Here is a 12,500-nt window from a genome sequence, read left to right on the forward strand (position 1 = left end):
CTCAGCTCTCAGACCTCCCCTCAGACTTTGGCCACCTCTCTGTTGGTCAGTCTGACCTCCTTTATGGTCCTCCTTCTCCTTACTCGTCCTCTGCTCCTCCCCTCCTCCGCCCCTCCTCCCCCTACTCCTCCCTCAGACCTTCTTCCCCCTCTCCTTACTCCTCCTGCAATCCTCCTCCCTCCTTCTCCTCTCTCTCTCCATACACCTCCTCACCTCCTTCCAGGACCTCCAGCCAGAGGAGTCCGGTCTGGAAGCAGAGAGGAGGAGCAGAGGAGGAGGAGGAGGAAGAAAGGAGGAAGAGGAGGCGGGAGGAGGTGGAGGAGCGGCAGCAGGGGGAGGGGGAGAGCGCCTCAGAAACATCCGAAAATCTCCTGCTCAGCTCCCCCCACGTCACCATGGAGGAGGAGGAGGAGGAGGAGAGTGATGAGGAGTTCACCTCCTCCTACAGACCTGCAGGTCCGTCTGAAGATGTTCAGTGTTAGTCACATACCAGCGCTTAGCCACTTCCCTCAGAGTCACATACCAGCGTTTAGCCACGCCCCTCAGAGTCACATACCAGCGTTTAGCCACGCCCCTCAGTCACATACCAGCATTTAGCCACGCCCCTCAGAGTCAGATACCAGCGTTTAGCCACTTCCCTCAGAGTCAGATACCAGCGTTTAGCCACGCCCCTCAGTCACATACCAGCGTTTAGCCACGCCCCACAGAGTCACATACCAGCGTTTAGCCACGCCCCTCAGAGTCACATACCAGCGCTTAGCCACTTCCCTCAGTCACATACCAGCGTTTAGCCACTTCCCTCAGAGTCACATACCAGCGTTTAGCCACTTCCCTCAGAGTCACATACCAGCGTTTAGCCACGCCCCTCAGTCACATACCAGCGTTTAGCCACGCCCCTCAGTCACATACCAGCGTTTAGCCACGCCCCTCAGAGTCAGATACCAGCGTTTAGCCACTTCCCTCAGTCACATACCAGCGTTTAGCCACGCCCCTCAGTCACATACCAGCGTTTAGCCACGCCCCTCAGTCACATACCAGCGTTTAGCCACGCCCCTCAGCGCCCCTCATATAATCCAGGTTGTGTTTTGGGTCCAGGTCTACGTCGGTCCCTCTCGGAGGGTTCTCTACTGAAGGAACCTCCGTCGCCCCGCTTCCTGTCCGACAGCACCATCCATCGACTGACCCGCCCCGCGACCTTTGACCTCAACCTCCACACAAGCCCCGCCCCCCGCCCCCCCTCCGTACAAACCCTGAGGAACCAGCTGACCAGAGAGGGGGGGTCTCTGCACCACATGCTGCTGCTGCTCAACGGCACCAAGGTAGACCACCAGAGACCAGCAGGGACCAGCAGAGACCAGCAGGGACCAGCAGGGACTAGTACAGACCAGCAGGGACCAGTAGAGACCAGCAGGGATCAGCAGGGACTAGTAGAGACCACTAGAGACCAGCAGCTACCAGTAGAGACCACCAGAGACCAGCAGGGACCAGTAGAGACCAGCAGATACCAGCAGAGACCAGCAGGGACCAGTAGAGACCACCAAAGACCAGCAGGGACTAGTAGAGACCACTAGAGACCAGCAGGGACCAGTAGAGACCACCAGAGACCAGCAGGGACTAGTAGAGACCACCAGAGACCAGCAGGGACCAGTAGAGACCAGCAGAGATCAGCAGGGACCAGTAGAGACCACCAAAGACCAGCAGGGACCAGTAGAGACCAGCAGAGACCAGCAGAGACCAGCAGGGACCAGTAGAGACCACCAAAGACCAGCAGGGACCAGTAGGGACCAGTAGAGACCAGTAGAGACCAGCAGAGACCAGCAGGGACCAGTAGAGACCACCAAAGACCAGCAGGGACCAGTAGAGACCAGCAGAGACCAGCAGAGACCAGCAGGGACCAGTAGAGACCACCAAAGACCAGCAGGGACCAGTAGGGACCAGTAGAGACCAGTAGAGACCAGCAGAGACCAGCAGGGACCAGTAGAGACCACCAAAGACCAGCAGGGACCAGTAGGGACCAGTAGAGACCAGCAGAGACCAGCAGGGACCAGTAGAGACCACCAAAGACCAGCAGGGACCAGTAGAGACCAGTAGAGACCAGTAGAGACCAGTAGAGACCAGCAGAGACCAGTAGAGACCACCAAAGACCAGCAGGGACCAGTAGAGACCAGCAGAGACCAGCAGAGACCAGCAGGGACCAGTAGAGACCACCAAAGACCAGCAGGGACCAGTAGGGACCAGTAGAGACCAGTAGAGACCAGCAGAGACCAGCAGGGACCAGTAGAGACCACCAAAGACCAGCAGGGACCAGTAGGGACCAGTAGAGACCAGCAGAGACCAGCAGGGACCAGTAGAGACCACCAAAGACCAGCAGGGACCAGTAGAGACCAGTAGAGACCAGTAGAGACCAGTAGAGACCAGCAGGGACCAGCAGGGACCAGTAGAGACCAGTAGAGACCAGTAGAGACCAGTAGAGACCAGTAGAGACCACCAAAGACCAGCAGGGACCAGCAGAGACCAGCAGAGACCAGCAGGGACCAGTAGAGACCACCAAAGACCAGCAGGGACCAGTAGGGACCAGTAGAGACCAGTAGAGACCAGTAGAGACCAGTAGAGACCAGCAGAGACCAGTAGAGACCACCAAAGACCAGCAGGGACCAGTAGAGACCAGCAGAGACCAGCAGAGACCAGCAGGGACCAGTAGAGACCACCAAAGACCAGCAGGGACCAGTAGGGACCAGTAGAGACCAGTAGAGACCAGCAGAGACCAGCAGGGACCAGTAGAGACCACCAAAGACCAGCAGGGACCAGTAGGGACCAGTAGAGACCAGCAGAGACCAGCAGGGACCAGTAGAGACCACCAAAGACCAGCAGGGACCAGTAGAGACCAGTAGAGACCAGTAGAGACCAGCAGGGACCAGCAGGGACCAGTAGAGACCAGTAGAGACCAGTAGAGACCAGTAGAGACCAGCAGGGACCAGCAGAGACCAGCAGGGACCAGTAGAGACCACCAAAGACCAGCAGGGACCAGTAGGGACCAGTAGAGACCAGTAGAGACCAGTAGAGACCAGTAGAGACCAGCAGAGACCAGTAGAGACCACCAAAGACCAGCAGGGACCAGTAGAGACCAGCAGAGACCAGCAGAGACCAGCAGGGACCAGTAGAGACCACCAAAGACCAGCAGGGACCAGTAGGGACCAGTAGAGATCAGTAGAGACCAGCAGAGACCAGCAGGGACCAGTAGAGACCACCAAAGACCAGCAGGGACCAGTAGGGACCAGTAGAGACCAGCAGAGACCAGCAGGGACCAGTAGAGACCACCAAAGACCAGCAGGGACCAGTAGAGACCAGTAGAGACCAGTAGAGACCAGCAGGGACCAGCAGGGACCAGTAGAGACCAGTAGAGACCAGTAGAGACCAGCAGAGACCAGCAGAGACCAGCAGGGACCAGTAGGGACCAGTAGGGACCAGCAGGGACCAGCAGGGACCAGTAGAGACCACCAAAGACCAGCAGGGACCAGTAGGGACCAGTAGGGACCAGTAGAGACCAGCAGAGACCAGCAGGGACCAGTAGAGACCACCAAAGACCAGCAGGGACCAGTAGAGACCAGTAGAGACCAGCAGGGACCAGTAGAGACCACCAAAGACCAGCAGGGACCAGTAGGGACCAGTAGAGACCAGTAGAGACCAGCAGAGACCAGCAGGGACCAGTAGAGACCACCAAAGACCAGCAGACCAGCAGGGACCAGTAGAGACCAGTAGAGACCAGTAGAGACCAGTAGAGACCAGCAGGGACCAGCAGGGACCAGTAGAGACCAGTAGAGACCAGTAGAGACCAGTAGAGACCAGCAGGGACCAGCAGAGACCAGCAGGGACCAGTAGAGACCACCAAAGACCAGCAGGGACCAGTAGGGACCAGTAGAGACCAGTAGAGACCAGTAGAGACCAGTAGAGACCAGTAGAGACCAGCAGAGACCAGTAGAGACCACCAAAGACCAGCAGGGACCAGTAGAGACCAGCAGAGACCAGCAGAGACCAGCAGGGACCAGTAGAGACCACCAAAGACCAGCAGGGACCAGTAGGGACCAGTAGAGATCAGTAGAGACCAGCAGAGACCAGCAGGGACCAGTAGAGACCACCAAAGACCAGCAGGGACCAGTAGGGACCAGTAGAGACCAGCAGAGACCAGCAGGGACCAGTAGAGACCACCAAAGACCAGCAGGGACCAGTAGAGACCAGTAGAGACCAGTAGAGACCAGTAGAGACCAGCAGGGACCAGCAGGGACCAGTAGAGACCAGTAGAGACCAGCAGAGACCAGCAGAGACCAGCAGGGACCAGTAGGGACCAGTAGGGACCAGCAGGGACCAGCAGGGACCAGTAGAGACCACCAAAGACCAGCAGGGACCAGTAGGGACCAGTAGGGACCAGTAGAGACCAGCAGAGACCAGCAGGGACCAGTAGAGACCACCAAAGACCAGCAGGGACCAGTAGGGACCAGTAGGGACCAGTAGAGACCAGTAGGGACCAGTAGAGACCACCAAAGACCAGCAGGGACCAGTAGAAACCAGTAGAGACCAGCAGAGACCAGCAGGGACCAGTAGAGACCACCAAAGACCAGCAGGGACCAGTAGGGACCAGTAGAGACCAGCAGAGACCAGCAGGGACCAGTAGAGACCAGTAGAGACCAGTAGAGACCAGTAGAGACCAGCAGGGACCAGCAGAGACCAGCAGGGACCAGTAGAGACCACCAAAGACCAGCAGGGACCAGTAGGGACCAGTAGAGACCAGTAGAGACCAGTAGAGACCAGTAGAGACCAGCAGAGACCAGTAGAGACCACCAAAGACCAGCAGGGACCAGTAGAGACCAGCAGAGACCAGCAGAGACCAGCAGGGACCAGTAGAGACCACCAAAGACCAGCAGGGACCAGTAGGGACCAGTAGAGACCAGCAGAGACCAGCAGGGACCAGTAGAGACCAGTAGAGACCAGTAGAGACCAGTAGAGACCAGCAGGGACCAGCAGAGACCAGCAGGGACCAGTAGAGACCACCAAAGACCAGCAGGGACCAGTAGGGACCAGTAGAGACCAGCAGAGACCAGCAGGGACCAGTAGAGACCACCAAAGACCAGCAGGGACCAGTAGAGACCAGCAGAGACCAGTAGGGACCAGTAGAGACCAGCAGAGACCAGCAGGGACCAGTAGGGACCAGTAGAGACCAGCAGAGACCAGCAGGGACCAGTAGAGACCACCAAAGACCAGCAGGGACCAGTAGGGACCAGTAGAGACCAGCAGAGACCAGCAGGGACCAGTAGAGACCACCAAAGACCAGCAGGGACCAGTAGAGACCAGTAGAGACCAGTAGAGACCAGTAGAGACCAGTAGAGACCAGCAGGGACCAGCAGGGACCAGTAGAGACCAGTAGAGAGCAGTAGAGACCAGCAGGGACCAGCAGAGACCAGCAGGGACCAGTAGAGACCACCAAAGACCAGCAGGGACCAGTAGGGACCAGTAGAGACCAGTAGAGACCAGTAGAGACCAGTAGAGACCAGCAGAGACCAGTAGAGACCACCAAAGACCAGCAGGGACCAGTAGAGACCAGCAGAGACCAGCAGAGACCAGCAGGGACCAGTAGAGACCACCAAAGACCAGCAGGGACCAGTAGGGACCAGTAGAGATCAGTAGAGACCAGCAGAGACCAGCAGGGACCAGTAGAGACCACCAAAGACCAGCAGGGACCAGTAGGGACCAGTAGAGACCAGCAGAGACCAGCAGGGACCAGTAGAGACCACCAAAGACCAGCAGGGACCAGTAGAGACCAGTAGAGACCAGTAGAGACCAGCAGGGACCAGCAGGGACCAGTAGAGACCAGTAGAGACCAGTAGAGACCAGCAGAGACCAGCAGAGACCAGCAGGGACCAGTAGGGACCAGTAGGGACCAGCAGGGACCAGCAGGGACCAGTAGAGACCACCAAAGACCAGCAGGGACCAGTAGGGACCAGTAGGGACCAGTAGAGACCAGCAGAGACCAGCAGGGACCAGTAGAGACCAGTAGAGACCAGTAGAGACCAGCAGGGACAAGTAGAGACCACCAAAGACCAGCAGGGACCAGTAGGGACCAGTAGGGACCATTAGAGACCAGCAGAGACCAGCAGGGACAAGTAGAGACCACCAAAGACCAGCAGGGACCAGTAGGGACCAGTAGGGACCAGTAGAGACCAGTAGGGACCAGTAGAGACCACCAAAGACCAGCAGGGACCAGCAGGGACCAGTAGAGACCAGCAGGGACCAGCAGGGACCAGCAGGGACCAGCAGGGACCAGTAGAGACCAGTAGAGACCAGTAGAGACCAGTAGAGACCAGCAGGGACCAGCAGAGACCAGCAGGGACCAGTAGAGACCACCAAAGACCAGTAGAGACCAGTAGAGACCAGTAGAGACCAGTAGAGACCAGCAGAGACCAGTAGAGACCACCAAAGACCAGCAGGGACCAGTAGAGACCAGCAGAGACCAGCAGAGACCAGCAGGGACCAGTAGAGACCACCAAAGACCAGCAGGGACCAGTAGGGACCAGTAGAGATCAGTAGAGACCAGCAGAGACCAGCAGGGACCAGTAGAGACCACCAAAGACCAGCAGGGACCAGTAGAGACCACCAAAGACCAGCAGGGACCAGTAGAGACCAGCAGAGACCAGCAGAGACCAGCAGGGACCAGTAGAGACCACCAAAGACCAGCAGGGACCAGTAGGGACCAGTAGAGATCAGTAGAGACCAGCAGAGACCAGCAGGGACCAGTAGAGACCACCAAAGACCAGCAGGGACCAGTAGGGACCAGTAGAGACCAGCAGAGACCAGCAGGGACCAGTAGAGACCACCAAAGACCAGCATGGACCAGTAGAGACCAGTAGAGACCAGTAGAGACCAGCAGGGACCAGCAGGGACCAGTAGAGACCAGTAGAGACCAGCAGAGACCAGCAGAGACCAGCAGGGACCAGTAGGGACCAGTAGGGACCAGCAGGGACCAGCAGGGACCAGTAGAGACCACCAAAGACCAGCAGGGACCAGTAGGGACCAGTAGGGACCAGTAGAGACCAGCAGAGACCAGCAGGGACCAGTAGAGACCACCAAAGACCAGCAGGGACCAGTAGGGACCAGTAGGGACCAGTAGAGACCAGTAGGGACCAGTAGAAACCACCAAAGACCGGCAGGGACCAGTAGAGACCAGTAGAGACCAGCAGAGACCAGCAGGGACCAGTAGAGACCACCAAAGACCAGCAGGGACCAGTAGGGACCAGTAGAGACCAGCAGAGACCAGCAGGGACCAGTAGAGACCACCAAAGACCAGCAGGGACCAGTAGAGACCAGTAGAGACCAGTAGAGACCAGTAGAGACCAGCAGGGACCAGCAGAGACCAGCAGGGACCAGTAGAGACCACCAAAGACCAGCAGGGACCAGTAGGGACCAGTAGAGACCAGTAGAGACCAGTAGAGACCAGTAGAGACCAGCAGAGACCAGTAGAGACCACCAAAGACCAGCAGGGACCAGTAGAGACCAGCAGAGACCAGCAGAGACCAGCAGGGACCAGTAGAGACCACCAAAGACCAGCAGGGACCAGTAGGGACCAGTAGAGACCAGTAGAGACCAGCAGAGACCAGCAGGGACCAGTAGAGACCACCAAAGACCAGCAGGGACCAGTAGGGACCAGTAGAGACCAGCAGAGACCAGCAGGGACCAGTAGAGACCACCAAAGACCAGCAGGGACCAGTAGAGACCAGTAGAGACCAGTAGAGACCAGTAGAGACCAGTAGAGACCAGCAGGGACCAGCAGGGACCAGTAGAGACCAGTAGAGACCAGTAGAGACCAGTAGAGACCAGTAGAGACCAGCAGGGACCAGCAGAGACCAGCAGGGACCAGTAGAGACCACCAAAGACCAGCAGGGACCAGTAGGGACCAGTAGAGACCAGTAGAGACCAGTAGAGACCAGTAGAGACCAGTAGAGACCAGCAGAGACCAGTAGAGACCACCAAAGACCAGCAGGGACCAGTAGAGACCAGCAGAGACCAGCAGAGACCAGCAGGGACCAGTAGAGACCACCAAAGACCAGCAGGGACCAGTAGGGACCAGTAGAGATCAGTAGAGACCAGCAGAGACCAGCAGGGACCAGTAGAGACCACCAAAGACCAGCAGGGACCAGTAGGGACCAGTAGAGACCAGCAGAGACCAGCAGGGACCAGGGACCAGTAGAGACCACCAAAGACCAGCAGGGACCAGTAGAGACCAGTAGAGACCAGTAGAGACCAGTAGAGACCAGCAGGGACCAGCAGGGACCAGTAGAGACCAGTAGAGACCAGCAGAGACCAGCAGAGACCAGCAGGGACCAGCAGGGACCAGTAGAGACCACCAAAGACCAGCAGGGACCAGTAGGGACCAGTAGAGACCAGCAGAGACCAGCAGGGACCAGGGACCAGTAGAGACCACCAAAGACCAGCAGGGACCAGTAGAGACCAGTAGAGACCAGTAGAGACCAGTAGAGACCAGCAGGGACCAGCAGGGACCAGTAGAGACCAGTAGAGACCAGCAGAGACCAGCAGAGACCAGCAGGGACCAGTAGGGACCAGTAGGGACCAGCAGGGACCAGCAGGGACCAGTAGAGACCACCAAAGACCAGCAGGGACCAGTAGGGACCAGTAGGGACCAGTAGAGACCAGCAGAGACCAGCAGGGACCAGTAGAGACCACCAAAGACCAGCAGGGACCAGTAGGGACCAGTAGGGACCAGTAGAGACCAGTAGGGACCAGTAGAGACCACCAAAGACCAGCAGGGACCAGTAGAGACCAGTAGAGACCAGCAGAGACCAGCAGGGACCAGTAGAGACCACCAAAGACCAGCAGGGACCAGTAGGGACCAGTAGAGACCAGCAGAGACCAGCAGGGACCAGTAGAGACCACCAAAGACCAGCAGGGACCAGTAGAGACCAGTAGAGACCAGTAGAGACCAGTAGAGACCAGCAGGGACCAGCAGAGACCAGCAGGGACCAGTAGAGACCACCAAAGACCAGCAGGGACCAGTAGGGACCAGTAGAGACCAGTAGAGACCAGTAGAGACCAGCAGAGACCAGTAGAGACCACCAAAGACCAGCAGGGACCAGTAGAGACCAGCAGAGACCAGCAGAGACCAGCAGGGACCAGTAGAGACCACCAAAGACCAGCAGGGACCAGTAGGGACCAGTAGAGATCAGTAGAGACCAGCAGAGACCAGCAGGGACCAGTAGAGACCACCAAAGACCAGCAGGGACCAGTAGGGACCAGTAGAGACCAGCAGAGACCAGCAGGGACCAGTAGAGACCACCAAAGACCAGCAGGGACCAGTAGAGACCAGTAGAGACCAGTAGAGACCAGCAGGGACCAGCAGGGACCAGTAGAGACCAGTAGAGACCAGTAGAGACCAGCAGAGACCAGCAGAGACCAGCAGGGACCAGTAGGGACCAGTAGGGACCAGCAGGGACCAGCAGGGACCAGTAGAGACCACCAAAGACCAGCAGGGACCAGTAGGGACCAGTAGGGACCAGTAGAGACCAGCAGAGACCAGCAGGGACCAGTAGAGACCAGTAGAGACCAGTAGAGACCAGCAGGGACAAGTAGAGACCACCAAAGACCAGCAGGGACCAGTAGGGACCAGTAGGGACCATTAGAGACCAGCAGAGACCAGCAGGGACAAGTAGAGACCACCAAAGACCAGCAGGGACCAGTAGGGACCAGTAGGGACCAGTAGAGACCAGTAGGGACCAGTAGAGACCACCAAAGACCAGCAGGGACCAGCAGGGACCAGTAGAGACCAGCAGGGACCAGCAGGGACCAGCAGGGACCAGCAGGGACCAGTAGAGACCAGTAGAGACCAGTAGAGACCAGTAGAGACCAGCAGGGACCAGCAGAGACCAGCAGGGACCAGTAGAGACCACCAAAGACCAGTAGAGACCAGTAGAGACCAGTAGAGACCAGCAGAGACCAGTAGAGACCACCAAAGACCAGCAGGGACCAGTAGAGACCAGCAGATACCAGCAGAGACCAGCAGGGACGAGTAGAGACCACCAAAGACCAGCAGGGACCAGTAGGGACCAGTAGAGATCAGTAGAGACCAGCAGAGACCAGCAGGGACCAGTAGAGACCACCAAAGACCAGCAGGGACCAGTAGGGACCAGTAGAGACCAGCAGAGACCAGCAGGGACCAGTAGAGACCACCAAAGACCAGCAGGGACCAGTAGAGACCAGTAGAGACCAGTAGAGACCAGCAGGGACCAGCAGGGACCAGTAGAGACCAGTAGAGACCAGCAGAGACCAGCAGAGACCAGCAGGGACCAGTAGGGACCAGTAGGGACCAGTAGAGACCAGCAGAGACCAGCAGGGACCAGTAGAGACCACCAAAGACCAGCAGGGACCAGTAGGGACCAGTAGGGACCAGTAGAGACCAGCAGAGACCAGCAGGGACCAGTAGAGACCACCAAAGACCAGCAGGGACCAGTAGGGACCAGTAGGGACCAGTAGAGACCAGTAGGGACCAGTAGAGACCACCAAAGACCAGCAGGGACCAGTAGAGACCAGTAGAGACCAGCAGAGACCAGCAGGGACCAGTAGAGACCACCAAAGACCAGCAGGGACCAGTAGGGACCAGTAGAGACCAGCAGAGACCAGCAGGGACCAGTAGAGACCACCAAAGACCAGCAGGGACCAGTAGAGACCAGTAGAGACCAGTAGAGACCAGTAGAGACCAGCAGGGACCAGCAGAGACCAGCAGGGACCAGTAGAGACCACCAAAGACCAGCAGGGACCAGTAGGGACCAGTAGAGACCAGTAGAGACCAGTAGAGACCAGTAGAGACCAGCAGAGACCAGTAGAGACCACCAAAGACCAGCAGGGACCAGTAGAGACCAGCTGAGACCAGCAGAGACCAGCAGGGACCAGTAGAGACCACCAAAGACCAGCAGGGACCAGTAGGGACCAGTAGAGACCAGTAGAGACCAGCAGAGACCAGCAGGGACCAGTAGAGACCACCAAAGACCAGCAGGGACCAGTAGGGACCAGTAGAGACCAGCAGAGACCAGCAGGGACCAGTAGAGACCACCAAAGACCAGCAGGGACCAGTAGAGACCAGTAGAGACCAGTAGAGACCAGTAGAGACCAGTAGAGACCAGCAGGGACCAGCAGGGACCAGTAGAGACCAGTAGAGACCAGTAGAGACCAGTAGAGACCAGCAGGGACCAGCAGAGACCAGCAGGGACCAGTAGAGACCACCAAAGACCAGCAGGGACCAGTAGGGACCAGTAGAGACCAGTAGAGACCAGTAGAGACCAGTAGAGACCAGCAGAGACCAGTAGAGACCACCAAAGACCAGCAGGGACCAGTATAGACCAGCAGAGACCAGCAGAGACCAGCAGGGACCAGTAGAGACCACCAAAGACCAGCAGGGACCAGTAGGGACCAGTAGAGATCAGTAGAGACCAGCAGAGACCAGCAGGGACCAGTAGAGACCACCAAAGACCAGCAGGGACCAGTAGGGACCAGTAGAGACCAGCAGAGACCAGCAGGGACCAGTAGAGACCACCAAAGACCAGCAGGGACCAGTAGAGACCAGTAGAGACCAGTAGAGACCAGCAGGGACCAGCAGGGACCAGTAGAGACCAGTAGAGACCAGTAGAGACCAGCAGAGACCAGCAGAGACCAGCAGGGACCAGTAGGGACCAGTAGGGACCAGCAGGGACCAGCAGGGACCAGTAGAGACCACCAAAGACCAGCAGGGACCAGTAGGGACCAGTAGGGACCAGTAGAGACCAGCAGAGACCAGCAGGGACCAGTAGAGACCAGTAGAGACCAGTAGAGACCAGCAGGGACAAGTAGAGACCACCAAAGACCAGCAGGGACCAGTAGGGACCAGTAGGGACCAGTAGAGACCAGCAGAGACCAGCAGGGACAAGTAGAGACCACCAAAGACCAGCAGGGACCAGTAGGGACCAGTAGGGACCAGTAGAGACCAGTAGGGACCAGTAGAGACCACCAAAGACCAGCAGGGACCAGCAGGGACCAGTAGGGACCAGCAGGGACCAGTAGAGACCAGTAGAGACCACCAAAGACCAGCAGGGACCAGCAGGGACCAGTAGAGACCAGCAGGGACCAGCAGGGACCAGTAGGGACCAGCAGGGACCAGCAGGGACCAGTAGGGACCAGCAGGGACCAGTAGAGACCACCAAAGACCAGCAGGGACCAGTAGGGACCAGTAGAGACCAGCAGAGACCAGCAGGGACCAGTAGAGACCACCAAAGACCAGCAGGGACCAGTAGAGACCAGTAGAGACCAGTAGAGACCAGTAGAGACCAGCAGGGACCAGCAGAGACCAGCAGGGACCAGTAGAGACCACCAAAGACCAGCAGGGACCAGTAGGGACCAGTAGAGACCAGTAGAGACCAGTAGAGACCAGCAGAGACCAGTAGAGACCACCAAAGACCAGCAGGGACCAG

General features: G+C 57.7%; 1 pseudogene; it reads left to right on the top strand.

The window, feature by feature from the left end:
* The window catches only part of LOC141763763 (regulator of G-protein signaling 3-like), a 40,217-nt pseudogene that overhangs the window by 15,365 nt on the left and 12,352 nt on the right, over positions 1-12,500 (top strand).

This window comes from Sebastes fasciatus, unplaced genomic scaffold (genome assembly GCF_043250625.1).
Source record: "Sebastes fasciatus isolate fSebFas1 unplaced genomic scaffold, fSebFas1.pri Scaffold_37, whole genome shotgun sequence".
Lineage (NCBI taxonomy): Eukaryota > Metazoa > Chordata > Actinopteri > Perciformes > Sebastidae > Sebastes > Sebastes fasciatus.